This window comes from Pseudorca crassidens, chromosome 16 (assembly GCF_039906515.1).
Source record: "Pseudorca crassidens isolate mPseCra1 chromosome 16, mPseCra1.hap1, whole genome shotgun sequence".
Lineage (NCBI taxonomy): Eukaryota > Metazoa > Chordata > Mammalia > Artiodactyla > Delphinidae > Pseudorca > Pseudorca crassidens.
In genome coordinates this window covers 27,209,798-27,227,130 of record NC_090311.1, presented here as the reverse complement: position 1 = coordinate 27,227,130, position 17,333 = coordinate 27,209,798, and the positions used below count along the sequence as shown (strand labels likewise).

Here is a 17,333-nt window from a genome sequence, read left to right as displayed (position 1 = left end):
TTGAGACTCAGAAGTTCAAGTGGCTTGTTTGAGGTGACCCAGCTGAAAAGTAGCACAGCAGATCATCCTGTCTTTAGATTCCACTCTTCTCCTTCCCCCAGCCCTCCTGCTCTCTATTTCTCCCCTCACTACTCCCCAATCCCAATCCTCCATAAGCCTTACGTTCTGCTTTCTACACACACACACACCCTACCTGGGGATGCCCATGAGAAGGAGAAACAGTCACATGACTTTCCATATCCAGGCCCACTGCTCAATGTCCTTTAGAACCCACTTGCCTGTGTTCGTTTTCAGGCCCAGATTTGGGCACACCAGCCTTACTTAGTCCCTTGTTCCAGTGCTGTGGGGAAGGGTTGGGGGCCACTAAGCCAGGCCAGAAGGAGGTGTTGTGCAGGAAGGGATTGGAGTGGGCAGGTAAGTCCCCCTAGTTAGAACTAAAACCCTCCCGTAATTCTCAGTCTGCTTCTGTCCCCATCTCCCCATCCTTGGGGCCATACCAGGTAACCCCACGTCTTGTAGGCTGCTGGTAGGAGCGTCTTTGGAGGCTAAGGGGACTTGAGAAATCTGACAGCTCCCACCTGGGGCTGGCTAGGGATGGGTACAGACTCACTGTGTGGTAGGGCTGGGGCTAGGTGAGGCAAATAAGGTGCCTAGGGCACAAAATTTAAGGAGGTACTTGTTCTCAGTGTTGTGTACGACCCCTGAAATTTTGTGCTTGGGCATCTCACTTGCCTCACCCTAGTCACAGCCTGCTGTGTGGTCCCAGAGGTGGAATTACCACAGTTGCCAAGTGGGGACAGAGAGGATGATTTCACCTTAGTATTGTGAATGAATAGCTTTCCGAAAGGTAGAAGTGTAAACAATGGAATGAGCTGCCTTGTGTGGGAGTGAGCGGTCCCAACAGGTGGAGTATGCTTTGAACCAGCTGGGAAGGCTAATAATCAATCTTATTGCCATCATCGTCATCTTCATCATTTTACTATCGCTTATTTTGTGCCAAGTAAGAGCTTTACCCACATTATCTCAGGCAATGTATATAAATGTCTTTTGGCTGAGGATGGATATTAAAGTCTCTGATCTTCTGGGTCCTTTCCAGCTCTTAGAGTCTATTGTTGGGTAAGACAAAGGACACTTCTGTTGATTTTGGTTAGTTCATTGCATTATAGTTATTATTTGAACTTGTCTTGTGGCCTTTACTAATGGATAAGCTCTTTGAGGTCAGGGACTGTGTCTAATCTCATTTTTTTTTTTTTTTTTACCGTTCCTTCTCTTCCATGCTCCACACAGGACTAAGCACATAGCACGTGTTTAATAAATATGTACTAAACAAACACATGAGTAATCAAAAGCTGTCTGTCTACCTGGCCATCTGCTTTCCATGCTGTGACCATCAGAGCTTTGAGGGTGGCCCCTGGGAGAGCCAGTACCACCTCTGCAGTCATTATGCCCCTTCCCCAACAGCTGAGCTGAGTTCAGGCCAACACTTGTAAAGCGTCCTTCTTCCTCATGCTCCCAGCTCTATTCTAGTCTGTGGGCAAGATAAAGTCCAGCCCAGGTTCCACCTGTGCAGAGGCGCTCCAGTCTCATACTGGACAAGCCTCATAAGAAACCATTCAGGTGGGGGAGGGGGCCTGTGGGAGATCAGAGCAGGCAGGAGCCCTGTAGCCAGAGAAGTCTGCCTGGCAGAGCTGGAACTAGAGCTAGGACTCGAAAGATGGGAAGGATTGAGAGGCTGGAGGGAAGAAATAGAGAATTCCAGGTTGGAGAGAGAGGGGGCAGCAAGAGTAAAAGGACAGAGGCAGGCAGAACTGCTCACAACAGTTTTAGGAGAGAGCAGGCTGGCCTAGCTAGAGCAACAGAGGACTATAAATGGGAAAAGCTGGTTGTGGAGTGCCTTGAGTGTCCAGGCCCAAAGCCAGAGACCAGAAATTGGGGTTCAGAAGTCAGGGTCCACATCCCAGATTCCAGAAATCAGAGTCTAGAACTCCAAGCCCAAGGCCTTATCCAAAGCTGTCCTCTGTGTTGGTGTAAGATGCCACCATGGGGCTCTAAACTCAAGGGGCATGAGCTTACTGGGTAACAAGATGGACCCTTCTGATTGGCTTGGCCCAGGAAACCCAAGGCCTGATGTGAGCCCAGAGTCAGCCTGGGCCTACCTGAAGCCACATTGTCTAGGACTGGCATGAGCAACTGTACTGGGTTCCCCCAAATCAGAACTAAAGTCTAGCCCCATCTGCAGCCCAGGAGACCTGAGCTGGAGCAAGAGTTGCCCACCAGTATACACCCTCCCACCCATCCCCTTTCCTTCCTTCCACCCTCTGATACAGGTGGAATCTAGGGCTTCTAGGCTGGACCCAGCTGGGCTAGGCCGCTGGGGGGTGGAGCCGTAGTGCCAATGAGTGTGTAGGCCTTGCTGTGCCGGCCTGTCACGGAGCGCGAGCCTGCCAAGGAGCCGGAGCGCTGTGCCGCGTGGAGGGTGTCAGGGGTGGTATTGTCGGCGCACAAATGCTCAACTTTATGTACTTTTAACTAGAGGTGTAACAGATGGCCCCGTTTCTGTCCAAGCCAGGGAGACTGGTGCCCATTCCGGCTGCAGCCAATCAATCCCGCCACTCTGGGGGGAGCTACAAGCTGGGCTGGGAGGCCTGGAGCCAGCAATCGCGCAAGGCTGTCTGCTTGGGCTGGCCCAGTACTGCCTCTGCCAGACAGTCAGCCGTGGGCCCGGGAAGGTAGGAGGGTAGGCAAGTGGCAGCCATGCCCGGCAGCCCAGTCAGAGGCCTGTGTGGAAGAGAGAGCCTGGACCCACCCATCGGGACCCAAATGGCCAGTGAAGACATTCAAGTCCGCAACCTGCACCACTTTGTCCTCATTCTCTTGTGGTCCCTGCTTCGTACCTAAGCCCCAAATACCTAGCCTCAAAACTCTCTAGACCCATAACCCTGCAGTGTCCTGCATTGTAGACACCAGATGTCGCTTGGGACCGGGGGTGGATAGTAGTGCCTTTGGGAGAAATAGTTCATGGGACTGCAGAAGACTTCAAGAAATGCCCAAGACAGCCAGGGAAGAAGAGAAAACAAGAGGATCCAGGGATCCTGGAGCTGGAAGAAACTGTTAATCTGTTCATACATTCATTCATTCAGTCCACAAACACTCAGTGAAAGCCTACTATGTGCTAGATCCTTTGCTAGGTGCTGGGGACACAGTGATGAATAGGACAGAATTCCTGTCCTTGAGACCTTCTCGGGGAAAGACAGACAAGTACACTGGTAATTGGAGTGATGAGCTTTGGCTCATAAAAATCTCCACAAGGACCATAGAAGCACAGAGCAGGAGCATTTAACCCTATCTGGGAGATCCAGGGAAGATTCCAGCAGGAGGCCAGCTCTGAACTGAGTTTTAAAAGACCAGAAGTTTTCTTTGGAGGTGAAGGCAGGGAAGGGCATCTGAGGGGGAAGGAATAGCATATACAATGACATAGTAAGAAAGGGCATGGTGAAGGTAAGGGCCGGAAAAGATGTGAGTGTGGTTGGAGTTGAGTACGGGGTTGGGAGGAGGGGAGGAGATGAGGCAGCTAGGCGATGCCTTGGCCCTGTTTCAGCAGACTGGCAACCTGACCCAGCGGCTCTCTTCCTTCAGTTGCCCCTCCTGTGACCCTACAACCCCTCCTCCTGGGGCCAGAGGGAGTAGGAAAGAAAGAGGCAAGGCCTAGCAGCATGTGGGCAAGGCCAGAACTCAGGGGACCCCACAGCATCAGTCCTCCAGAGTGGTCCTGGCCTGCCTTCTTCCCTAATTTGAGGGATGAGGCCATGAACCAGGGGGCTGATTCTCCCCCAGATATGTACCCCTGGCATTTCTGAGTCCCCTAAAAATGGCCTTTCTGTAGGTTCCTTAGAGACGACCTGGAAACTTATTCATTTGTTCACCAAGCATTAAACATGAGCTATGTTCAAGGCCCAGGCAGGAGACGGAGTATCATCCAGGACCGTGAGGGGCTCAAGTCCAGACCAAAGAGGAAGACAGGAGTCTGGGCAGGGGTCCTTCTGCTTACAAGAAACAGAGGTTCCCTTGAGTAACCACAAGAAAAAGGAGAGCCTTTATATGGAAGCACATGGACCTAGGCAGCTCTGGGCACTAACTTCTCTCTCATGGTAAGGTGAAAAGGCACCCTACAGGGTCTTCTTTTCTCTGTGTGTCTCTCCTCATTAATATTAATGAAACTGTTGTTGTTGTTATAGGGGGAGAAGGAATGATAGCTAACTAGTTCTGAGCACTTACTGAAAGCCAGAGAGTTTGGTTTCCGTGCTTGCTTCAGTTAATCCTCTTAAGAACACTGTGAGTTAGCTAATCTCATTATCCCCATTTTACATGTGAGAACACTGAGGCTCCAGGAGGTTAGGTACTCTGCCCCAGGTTCAAGCCAGGAAGTGGAGGAGTCAGAATTCTCACTCAGGTTGGCCTCCAGGGCCCCAACTCATAACTGCTTCTGACCCCCGTGCAGCTTCAAGAGCTTCCTGGATTTCCTCATAATTTCTCATAACTGTGACTTACATTTGACCAGCCGGCCTCTCTGAGTCTCTCTCTACATCACCTCCGCTAACTGCTCTAGTCTCTCTGTATTTCATAGTTCAAATTCCCAGGAGAGGAAATCAGATGGCCCAGCTCATCTTTTAATGCCAGGCCACACTGTAAGCAGCTGCCCAGCAAAAGAGCTGGTTGGGAGTGGAGCTGTGTACAGCCACTGATCAGCATTTCTGATAGAGCCAAGAGTAGAAATAATATTCTACTAAGGAGGAAATGCAAAGTGCTACAAGAGAGGTGCAAGAAAAGGATGAGGGGAGACTTCATGTAGGGTCATTTGTGGTCCCAGTCTTGAAACAAGAATAGGATTTGGAGGCCAGAGTTGAAGACAAGGATTTCCAGAAGAAAGGAAGAACATGAACACAGGCGTGGGACTGGGATAGCGTGAGTCATGTCCAAGGGCCAGTGAGTAGTTCTTATTAGGAGAGTGGGGTGCATGAGACAGAGGCTGGAAAAGTAGGACTTTTGAATGCTAGCATTAATCTAAACTTAATTCGATGGGAGTTATGGAAGGTCTTTGAGCAAGAAAGGAATGTGATCAGATGGGTGCTTTAAGTAAGATGACCATATGCTCAGGGCAGTTCCAGTTTATGCCTGTTGTCCCACTATAATTATTATTATTTTTATTCTTAAGTTTCATTGTTGTTGCCATTATTATTATTATTATTATTTTACAGAGACCCCTTTGACTCTTAAAAGCATCCTAGTTTGGATAATACAGTCTATGGTTGCCCCAGCTTTAGGGACCATGGGCTGTTGCTCTGCTAGGATTATGGTGAATGGGGCAGGATGAAAGTCAGGATGGTCCTGGATGAGGATCTTGCCATAGTCCAGGTAAGGAAGGCCAGAACCAGATGAGGGCGGAGAAGACAGAACACAAAAGGCTGTGAGCAAGAGACAGAGCTAGCATAGAATTTTCCAGACCTGACCAGTGAATGGATTTGGAGGATAAGGAAAGGGGAGTGTAGAGTCCAGGTGACTCCTAGGTGTTCAGCTTGTTTGAAAGAATGGTGGAAAATTGAAGGCAAGGCTTGTGGGGGGTAGGGGATGGAGATAATGATTGTAGTTATAGTGAGTTTGAGGTGCTCTGGAACATCCACTCAGAGATGCTCAGCAGGAAGTTGGACATTCCAGATGGGAACGCAGAAGCTGTTAGTTAGGGATTCTTCCAAAGAGATGGCTAGTGGAAGCCAGAGGAATGGTGAGCTTGCCTGCGATGGGGCAGGGGGTAGAGTAAAATGAGATGGAAACTAAATCCCGGGAGATTCCTGTACTTAGAAAGCTGGAGGAGAGGAAGGAGTCAGAGAAGACTAAAAAGGAGTAGTCGGAAAGTTAGGAGGAAAACAAGAGGAGTAAGTGGCCTGGAGATGATGGAAGTTTTTAGGGAGGAACTGGTATTGAATCCTGCAGCATGATCAGTGAGGCAGACAGAGTCAATGGCCAGTGGATTTGGTTATTTTCGGGTCACAGTAAACCGCAAGTGACTGTAGGGTGGTGAGTATATTGCAGGGAGAGTGAATGACAAAGAACTAGAGGTGATGAGGGTGATTTCTCATTCATAAAGTTTATCCAGGAGAAAGAGGAAAGAGGGAGAGCTGAAATGGACAAGACACAGAAGATGCTCCATGGAGAAAATTCTGGGAAGAGGCAGGAGCAGTTGGGTCCTTGGCAAGTAGAAGGAACTCTTCTTCCTCAGAGACAGGAGGGAAGGAAAAGGGTGAGTGATGATCCAGGGAACTTCTGGGGTGGACAGGTGGGTTTGGGGACAGGTGGAGAGGGGAATATTATTTGAGGAATGGGCTTCATATTCTTGGTCAAGTTAGAGTGGAAGGCTTGCAGAGAAAGTTTGTAATGGTTGTGGAATTGTAATGAGTTAATTATAGATGAAGAGAAAGTTTTTGTTTTGCTTTGTTTTGTTTTGAATGTACTGGTGTAGGATGAGTTGAGGCTGCATGAATGGGCCAGTTTTTTTCACCTGCTCCAGGGTGTCCAGGAGTAGGAGCCAGAAAAGTGGATGGCAGTGTTGCTTAAGGCTGGAGATTGGTAAGCAGGATGGCAGGAAGCACGTCATTGAAATAACTGATACGGAGCCAGGGTAGGAAAGGAGGAAGAAAAGCCAGACTGGGAGTGATGGAGTGGGAGAAGATGGAGGGCTTAAGGGACCAGAGAACGAGCCAGCAGGAATGAGGGAATGAGTCAGGTTAAAGGATAGGAGATTGGGATCAAAGAAGAGAATTTCAGATCCTGAAATTCTGGAGTTTCCAGGGGTGAGGGGTGGTCATGCCAATTAGAATTAGAAGTAAAAGAAACTGTCCATAATGGCTGGGTTCAAGACCTTCAAGGGACTAAGGAGGCTGGGTGGGGTGACTGAGAATTGAGCTGCTCTCAGCATCCCCAGTGACATTTCAGGTTTTTTTTTTTTTTTTTTTTTTTGATTTCACAAGTTGGTGCATGTTCCTTTATTTAAAAAAAAAAAAAAAGATCTGGGGATCTAATGCGTAGCATGGTGATTATATTGGGTTGGCCCAAAAGTTCGTTCAGGTCTCTCCACATTACATCTTATGGAAAAACTCGAACGAACTTTTTGGCCAACGCCAATAGTTAACAGTATATTGTATACTTGAAAATTGCTAAGAGAGTAGATCTTAAATGTGAGAACAAAAAGGAAATGGTAATTATGTGATGCGATGGAGGTGTAGCTAAATTTGCATTATATGCATGTGTCAAATCAATGCATTGCACACCTTATATGATGTTATATGTCAATATAACCTCAATAAAGCTGAAAAAAAAGAACATTCAAATGATCAAAATTAAATTAAAAGTGCTCATAATCCCACCCCTCAGATATTACTAAAGTTAACATGTTGATGCTTATTCTCCTAGACTTTGATGTATATAATATGTTTTTATTGGAGTGTAGTTGATTTACAATATTGTGTTAGTTTCAGATGTACAGCAAAGTGATTGTTATATATTTTTTCAGATTATTTTCTATTATAGGTTATTATATAACCTATAATATTGAAGATATTGAATATAGCTTCCTGTGCTTTACAGTAAATCCTTGTTGCTTATCTATTTTATTGATGTATATGTTTTTAAAAAATGAAATAGGGGATCACAGTATATATACCTGATGGTTTCTTAAGCTTTTAATTTTACAATAATTTTAGATTTACAGAAAACTTGCAAAGATAGTACAGAGAGTTTCAATATGCCCCTTACCCAGTTTCCCCTAATGCTAACATCTCACATTACCATGGTACATTTGTCAGAACTAGGAAACCAGCTCTGGTCCGTTATTATTAACTAAACTCCAGACTTTATTTGGCTTTTACTAGTTTTCCCACTAATGTCTTTTTCTTACTGCAGGATTCCATCCAGGCTCCCACATCGCATTTAGTTCACATACTGTTTTGCAACCTGCTTGTTTTACTCAACATTATGTGTGAATACCTTTCAGTGATGCTAAACGTTCTTCTACACCATCATTTTAATGGCTGCGTGGTTTTCTGTTGATGGCTGTGCTTTTGCCAATCCCTACTGTGGGATGTTTAGGTTGTTTCCAATTTTTTACTCTTATAAACAAGGCTGGGATAAGCCCCTTGAAGCTAAAGTGTCTGGACTATCCCTGCTTATTTCCTTATGATATATTCATAAACATGGCATTGCTGTGGCAAAAAGGATACACTCTGTAGAGGCCGTGGATACATCATACCCAACTGGCCTCCTGAATGGTTGTACCAGTTTACCCTCACACCAGCATCACTCAGCCTTTTTTTTTTAAGTTTATGACGGGGAGGGGGGCAGATGCAGAAGACCTTTAAGAAGGGGTGTCCCTCAATGCCATATCCCTCTCTATGCCCAACTCTTCTCTAGACCACAGGGTCTACACTGGCCCTGAAGGCAGCTAGCAGCTGGGATGGGGGTGGGGTGTGGCCAGACTATGGCCCCTGGGCTCTGGGGACACCTCCCGTGTAGGGAGCTGGGGAGGGGGCCTGGGCGGCTGCCTGGGCTTTGTTCTTTTGCCAAGAGCTGAGCTGGCGGGAAGGGAAAGGATGAGGAGAGGCTGTAAGGGGAGAGGGAGCCCTCCCCCACTCCCATGAAAGCTGAGAGGCAGGAGGGTAGCTCCCTGAGCCAGCCAGGGGGGCAGCAGACGGATTGGGAAAATGTAACCTCCTCGAGACGCATGCTCCAGTTCAAGCAGGAGACATTAAGGATGAAATATCTCCTGAGCAACAATTCATCTCTAACTGGGAGGAGAGGGACTCGCTGACATTTAGCTGTGATCAGGGGCTGCACACGCCTGTCTCCAGAAGCCTAACAGGAGCGTGGCCGCCTGTGTGTGCGAGAGAGAGAGTGTGTGTGCGAGAGAGGGCGGGTGGTGAGGGACCATGTGCAACTATAGTAAACCAGTGGGTGTATGGATGACGGTGTGAGAGAAACCGTGTGTGTAATAGGATGTGAAGGATGATGTGTGACTGTAGTGAGACTGTGTCTGCACATGTGACAGTTCATGTGTGAGAATCTGTGTGTGATTGTGAGGACTCTTTAAGTGTCAAAGTCAAGTCTGTAATGAGGTGTTCAGCCAGTGTGAGCCTGTGTGTGATGGGGCAAGTGTATGCTAGGGTATTGTGCACTCTGCGTATGTGACATTGAGATTGACCCTGAAATTGGCCTTGAGGCATCATGAGATTGGAAATGAGATAGTTGATGTGAAGCTGACCCCAAGATTAAGCTAGATCTCAGGCCACTGCCAACCCCTGAGGTGTCTTTGTGAGAATTAGAAAAAGGTATTTCCTCCTCCACGAAGACGCAGCCCCCAGCCGTGCTGCTGTGCAGCTCTCCTGAGCAGGGCACAGTCTGCAGAACTCCAAGTGGAGGCCCTGGGTGGGCACCCTACTCTCTTTTCTTATAGTCCAATGGAATTTTCTCTTACTTCACTTATTACGATTTAATGTCTTTACCACCTTTGTGTAAGTGTGCCTCTACTATCTGTCTCCCCTGCTAGGCTGTAAGCTCTGTGCAGGCGAGGACCACTTGTCTAGGTCTGTCTTGTTTGTTGTCGTAACGCCAGCTCCTGGCCCAGTGCCTGGGGCAGAGGAGTTGCTCCATAAATGTTTGCTGGATGATTAAAGGAATGACCAGGACAGGGGTGTGTGTGTGTGTGTTCACACGTGTGTATCTGTCTGCAGAAGTGTGGGCCTGAGCCAGGTGTTGGTGTACATCTGCTGGGTGAGTGTCATTGTCATCCCCAGAAGGCTCTTCTCTCCTGTCTCCTAAATTCTCACTCCCAAATAGGCCAAGGACAGGAGTGGCCTGGAGACAGGAGGACAGTTGAGGAGGAGGAGGCCAGCTTCACCTCTGCACTGTGCTTGGCCAGGGTGGAGGGAGCAGTGGGACTGGGCTCGTTGTCTAGAGGGACAGCAAGGGGCCAAACCTATCCCACTCACCTGCATGCTCCCCTACCTCATCTTCAAGGCCCGTTTGAGGCTCTGGGAAGATTTCTGTGAGTCGGACCACAGGTACCCAGGACTCGCCGGGCCCTGGCAGCCCTTCTCAGAGCTGGACTCAGGAGAAACTCCTACCCAGGCTGTGCAGGCCCCAGTCCCCAGTCAGCCCGTGACACACCATACAGCCCACCCTCGGGTTCAGACCACCAATGCTGCTTTGGTCCCCACGTGACTTACTCAGGTAGACATAGGATTCCTCTGCCTTCCTGAAAGCAACAGAGTTGCCAGTGTCACATTAGCCTCATTCCCGAGGCCCATGGCTCTGGATTTTGAGGGAGGTATGCACGAGAGTGGGTAGAGAGATGAAAAGGGCCCAAGGGGATGGATTTGGGGCAGCTGGAAGAAGAACAGACAGAAAATGAACTCAGAAGGCATGAAGGGGAGAGAAACGTGAAAGTTCTAGTGGGCTGCACAGGTTGGGGCTGAGAGGAGGTAAATGGCTCAGGACAGAGGTCCAGCTGTGCCCTTGAGTGGGGCCGAGGGGCAGAGGATGGGAGGAGTCTAGAGTTCACCAGAGTCCAAGTGGCCATCAACACAGCTAGCCCCACCCCTGCCCCTAAAATCTGAAATGGTCCCCAAGATCCACTCACACTGGTACCCTAGGGACCGAGGAGGGAGCTTGCTCAGCTGGGGACTTGTGCTCAGAGAGTCCCTTGGAGGAGAGGTGCTCTGTGTCAGAGTAGCAGAAGAGACCCGAGCTGGTGGTCGTCCTTATATGACCAGAGCCTTAAATTTCCCCTCTAAATGAGGGAGTAGGACCATATGCTCCACCAGCTTTCCTCCACCTCAGACTGTGCTAATGGGACTCTCACTATGAAGCCAGATCTGAGGGCTGTACTCACTTGGTGGCTGCCTCTGACCTCAACTTTCCCAACAAAGCCTAAGACACAGTGTCCCAGGGTGCCCCTCAGACCCTGGAGGCCCATCCACTAGCCCATGAGGACCCTAACTTTTTACTCTCCTTTCCTGCCCCATGTCCAACCTTTCAGAGTCTAGAAAGGCAGATACCTTGCTGTTTGCTCTGGAATTGGACCTCAGGAGCAGGCCATCCCCTGCCTCTGGCCTCTGCCCTCTCTCCTAGGACCCTCAGTGCTTCTTCCACTGGAAGTGGTTTCCAACCTGTGCAGAGACCAGGCTAGCCAGGAGAAGAGGTAAAAAATATTTTCTCTGCTCTGGCCCTAAGAGACCATACCCTGCTTCTCCTCGGAGTGGGATCAGAACAGATTAGGGATGGAAGGGTGGGGCCTGCTCTCCCCTGACACCATCCTCTCCCAATTTTCAAAGCTGCTCCAGGCTACATGGATGACTGGAACCAACTGCAGGTAATATCCCTGTCAGGGCATAGCTACACTCATCCATTACCTGCCGGAATCTCACCCACTGCCCTCTCAAGGGGACTGGCTCAGGCATGTGTTTGACCCTTGACAAGCTGGAAAGGCCAGGGGCATTTTTTGCTTCCTCTCTTTTCAGTGATGACTGTGGGTTCCTTAAGGTTAAGAACCAAGTCTTATTCATTTTTGTGTCTGCAAGGCCCCACTCAGTGTTCAGCACACAGTAATTGCTCAATAAAAAGGTAGAACAAATGAATGAATGAGAGAGTGGGGAAGGAATTACCCCTTTTCTCTGTCGATGGAAATGGGGAGGAGGCTGCGTTTATTAACTGATATGTCTATCACCAAAGGGTGTACTTGTCATGGCAAAGGGTGACCGCTTCTTTCCCTCCCACTTGGCCACCTCCTGAGTCACTTCACAATCCATTTCCCCAGTATCTGGGGAGGGAGGATGTCACTTTAATGAGCATTTAGGCTGTCCTCAAAGTGTAGGTGGCCTTGCTCACATGTCTTGGAGCCACTGACCCATCCTCTTTGCAGACAGGCAGTAAATCAATCCATTTTGCCTTGGGCAGAGCCCTATGCCAGGCAATGGGGAAGGGTCTGGCCTCAAAATATACAAAACAAGGATCTAGTTCCCTTCTTCCTACCTCAGACCCTCTGGTAACTGTCATTCAGATCTAGAGATTGGAGTTCCATTCCTTTTGGATATATGATCAGATCAAGAGTGGCACTTTGGGGGCTTCTCTGGTGGCACAGTGGTTGAGAGTCCGCCTGCCAATGCAGGGGACATGGGTTCGTGCCCCAGTCCAGGAAGATCCCACATGCCACGGAGCAGCTGGACCCGTGAGCCATGGCCACTGAGCCTGTGTGTCTGGAGCTTGTGCCCCGCAACGGGAGAGGCCACAACAGTGAGAGGCCCACGTATCGCAAAAAAAAAAAAAAAAGAAAAAAAAAGAAAAGAGTTGCACTTTGGGATCAGAACTGAATCCAGATGCACATCCTTTCTATCCCCATGAATCCCATGTGACTGGAGGGGTTGTCTACTTGCAGAAAACCTGGGTACCTGTGGATCCCTGGGAGGGGAAGAGGGTAACTGGAGTGACTGTAGCCAGAGTGCACAGGTAGGGAGAGGTGAGAGCTCCTGCTGCCTCTGACATGGCCACTGCCATTATTAATACCAGAGGAGACCCCTCTCCCAAAATGCTTCAGACCCAAGATCTCTGTGTCCACGGAATAGGTGTGGGATGTCCAGGGTCTTTATCTACAGCAAGCTTTTTATAGAAGAGCAGTGTTCCTGTTATTTCTGGGCTCAACCAGAGAAATATATGAGGACAATGGTCTTATTGTGCTCTCCATTGGACAAACCAGGGAGAGCAAAGAGCTTGTCCTCCCCCCCCAACGTTTTCTCTTTCCTCTGACTTTTTCTATATACTAGGTTTCTCTGTTGGTACATCCTGCCAGGAAATACCTTTTCTCAGCTTCCTGTGGGCTTGGGAGTCACCAAACCAGCCTTCGGGGACCAACTCTACAAATCCAGCCTGTTTTCACTCAGCAAAAATCCAAGAAAACGTATTGGCAAAATGTTGGTCCCCTGAGAGCATGGCAATGCCAAACTCCCCAGGCCTAGCCAGAAGACCTCTGTAACTGATGGCAGAATGCCCAGGGTTAAGTGGCCATGAGTTAGAGATAAACCAAGGGACCAAAAGTCAGAGAATCCAAGCAGGCAGAAAGGGATATCAGGTTTCAATGGACAGGGCAGGGCAGGCAAGAGTCCAGAATCCGAAAAGTCAAATAGAGCAATGAAAACTTGACCCTGAGGCAAGAATGGTTGAGTGAGGGGGATGCTGGGGCACAATGGGTACAAGAGGTTATTTTGACCGTGTAGAAATTTGGGGTACACTCTGAGGATTTCTAGGTAGGAAAAGGAGAGCCTGGGGGTGACCTTACAAGAAGAGGTGAAGGAGATGCTGGAGGTTCTCATACTTATTGTGGTGATGGTGGCAGTGGTTGTCAGTGAGGTTGAGGATTATAGTGGTTGTATGATTATGGTAATAGCAGGAATGTGGTGATGAATGGTCATAATGTTGTTATGATTTGTTAATGATCACTGCCATGGTGATAAAGGGAGTAAGTGGTGTTAATTGTCATGGTGAAGGAAGTGGTGATATTGAAGCTCACAGTAACAGGAGCAATCATTTGGGGGGTGATGGTAGTTATCAGTGGTGATGGTGACAATAATTATGGTCACAAGTGAAGAAGGCTGTGACAACTCTAAGGATGTTGAATTGTTGTCCAGACGAGAGAGTTGGTAGCAAGGATTACATTGGTAAATATGGACTCTTCATGTGGTATTGTTCTTTCCTTAATCCCTGTAAGGGTATGAGGTAAGCCTGACCCTGTAGGCAAGCTCAGGAGGGACACGTCATGGCCCAGGGTCTCCTTGAGCCGGGAGGGAGAACCCCCTTCTCCTAATGCCTCTGTAATCAGACCTGCACTGTCTTTCCTGTTCCACTGTGTTCTGATTACAAAGTAGAGGTTGGAGGGTAACCCATATTCCACCTTTCCCTTCCCTTTCTTATCTTCCTAGGGGTCTACTTGTTTCCTAAGATAGCCCTTCTCCAGGGTCCAATATAGAAAACTAAGGCATAGAGGTTTTTCCTTGTGGGCTGGAGCCAAAGCGTGATGGGTGTGCCAGACATCTGGCTGGAAATGGGATAACTGCCAAAAGGCGCTCCTTGCAGCAGTAGGAGCAGTGGTTACTGCAGCTGCTGTATTTGACTCAGGGCTGGTCCTCAGTCCCTGACTGGTTCGGCCTCTGGCAGCTCCCTTGGACCTGTACTGGCCAATCCTGTCGCTGCTACCGCATGTGGCTGTTGAGCACTTGACAAGCAGCTAGTCAGATTGAGATGGGAATGTAAATACACATTGGATTTTGAAAACTTAGCATGAGAAAAAGAATGGAAACTATCTCTTTAATAATTGTTTATATTGATCACAAGCTGAAATAACGTTTTGGAAATACTGGGTTAAATAAAAGATAATATTAATTTCACCTGTTTCTTTTAATTATTTACATGTGTCTACTAGAAATTTTTAAATAACATATATGGTTCACATTGTGTTGGACAGTGCTGCCTTAGATCCTTTGCTTTTCCTTTGTTCAGGGAAGCAAAAGGAAAGAAACGAAGCAAATTACAAGATAACAGTGGGTTAGGCACATAATGAGTTTGTCTCTCTCTCTCCCATAAAGTCTAAGCAGAAGCACTCCGGAGCAGATATGGCAACTCCATCCCAAGTGTCAAGGCCCCAGTCTCCTCCTTTATTATTGCTTCACCATCCTCAACACATAGCTTCCATCTTGAGCTCTAAGATGAATGCTCTAGTTCCCATGTCCATTTCACACCCAGTGAAATGGGGAGGAGGGGATGTGGAGGGTCAGCTCCTTCTTTTTAAGGGCAGAGCCCAGAAGGTATAACATTACTTCTGCTTGCCTCTCATTGGCCAGAATCAAGTTAACGGGACACACCTAGCTGCAAGGGAGTCTGGGGAATGTAGTCCTAAACTGGGTGGCTAGGTTCCAGCTAAAACTTGAGGGTTTTATTATTTTTTAAGTGGAGAGTGGATATTGGAGGACCACCAGCAGTCTCTGCTACACCCATAGTAGGGTCATACTCCCAGGTTCACACATTCTACAGGTCTGAGGAGTGGCTAGTACCACTGAACTAGAGCCTTGGGCAGCAGGAGAGTGGAGCAGATAACTTCCAAGAAAAACCTGCTCCTTTTAAAGAAATGCTTTTAATAAAGGCAGCCCAAGTCCCAGCATATTGCCAGACATTCCTTGGTCAGAAAGGTTTTAAGAGAGGGAAGAAAGAGGACAGTTTGACAAGAATGAGAAAGAGGGAGAGGGCATACTCTGTGTGGCTGACAATGATTATTTGAATTCTAAGCTCTCTTGCCTGGGACGGTGACTGTGATTCCAATAATTTGCATATTTATACTCAAGGTCTTCACTGGTCATACGACATAGGAACAATGGTTGCAAACATTTGTTAAGGTGGTTCTGTTTATTCAAAGCCTGCTCGTCTTCCTTCTTTCCTTTCACCTATGACCATTTCCACCTCTATCAGGTGCAGGGCTGGCAGGGAGGTAGACACAGGAGATACACAAGACCTGTGTTTAAGGGAGTGGTCTGAATGGGGAGTCAGAGAACCACCAAGGACCACCGTCCAAACAACCAAGGAGTGAGCAAAGGCTAGGATGGGACACTGGGCATGGCTTTGACTTTCCCTTTTATCCAAGTCTTCTCAGTAAAAAGATACTCAAGAAGAGTAAACTAGGTCTCCAGGAAGGTAGGATCTAGGTCTCTCCTGGCAACTGATGTAGTCCTGTTGCTTGGCATATAGTAAGGTTTTGATGAGCATGGTGTTACACGGATGAACGCTGGGGTTGAGTTTAGGCTGGAGTCAGGTTCAGAGTTGAGCTGTGAGGAGAGCCTGGGAGGATATTTGGGTTTTGAGGTTGGGGACTCCACAGCTGCCCCCTACCCTGGACACATACCTGTCTTTCTCAGTGGCCCTGTCTCTGGCCCTGCAATGCCATCCTTCCCAGGATCTTCCCTTTGTGACTACTGAACTGATGGCTGAAGCTCAGCGTAGGCTGCTCACTGGGAACTGGACATGTTGGGCAGAGAGACGGGGCTGGTGTGGGAAGTTCCTAGGACGCCTGCTCTGCTTCAGAACCCACCTCGCTGGCAGACCTACCTTTGTTCTTGGCCTTAGACAGGGCTTCCATGACTGCTGCTTCCTCTGTGCAGCTACCTTCTCACTCACCAAGGGTCAGATAAGGAGACCACAGTCAGCTCTAGGAGAAGGCCTGGCTGGATGGAGGGGCCCATACTCTGGACTTCCCCCTCCTCCCATACATCTTGGTGTCAAATACATTTTATTTCCTCACGTCTGGGGACTCAGGGGCTTCCCCTCCAGGATTACTTCCTCCTCTGGTTTGTTTTCCAGCTGGAGACTCTAGGAGCCCCACGGCAGGGGGGCGGCTTCTCTGCTGTGGCCCAGGAGGCTTCAAAGGGCCCAGAGTGGAATGCCAGCTGGGGAGACTGCTGGCCTGGGAGGAGGGGCCCAAGGTAAGGGGCTCTGGATGGGGCCCCCCACTCATTTTCAAATCCCCCTACCACTGAGGGGCTGTATCTATGGGCAGAAGGTAACTTCAAAGGTTGGGGATGGAGGACTCCTGCCACCCCCTCCCCTGGGGCTCAGAGAGGGGCAGGAAACACCCCTCCCCCCATGATGGATTAGGTGCCTAAGAGCCATGGCGAGCTCATGGCTGGGGAGACCTTCTCCCTTTTCATGGGGCTCAGATTTCACGATTTTGGGAGGGAGAAGGGGGTGAAATAATTAGTAATTTGTGATTAAGTCTTTTCATGGATATTTTGTTTCTTTGTTCTGTGATGTCGCCCGGAGCCATTTAAAAAATGACTTAATGACAAAAAAAAATAATTGCTCTTTGTAACTAATGACTGTGTCAGAACTTAGAAATCACCAAAGCCTCAGAAAGTAGAAACCGAGACAGAGACAGGGCTGGGGGTGCCGTCCTCCAGGGAATCCGATCAGCTCTCGTAAAGCGGCCAAGGATCTGTTTGGAGCTGGGCGTCCCCCTTCTCTCAAGCTGGCCAGCACCCCACGCTCGCCCTCAGCTCAAGGGCTTCAGGCCTAGGATTCCCCAGGAGCCTCTGCTCCTGGGTCCAGAGGAACAAGCAGAATGCCTGACGTCAGCTTAGACTGTCCCAGCTGGCCTAGCCTTGGAGTCACTCCCTCCTCCATAAAACCCTCTAGGAGGGACCCCCACTGGGTGGGAGATGGAGAGGTAGTCATGCCCTCTCCCCCCACCCCAGCAG

General features: G+C 48.8%; 1 long non-coding RNA gene across 1 annotated transcript; it reads left to right on the top strand.

Annotated features, from left to right (window-relative positions):
• The first annotated feature begins 5,268 nt into the window (after positions 1 to 5,268).
• On the top strand, positions 5,269 to 8,072 carry LOC137208420 (uncharacterized). Its single transcript, XR_010935626.1, has 2 exons — positions 5,269 to 6,295; positions 7,954 to 8,072. It is a non-coding gene; the product is annotated as an uncharacterized lncRNA (long non-coding RNA).
• Positions 8,073 to 17,333: the final 9,261 nt, after the last annotated feature.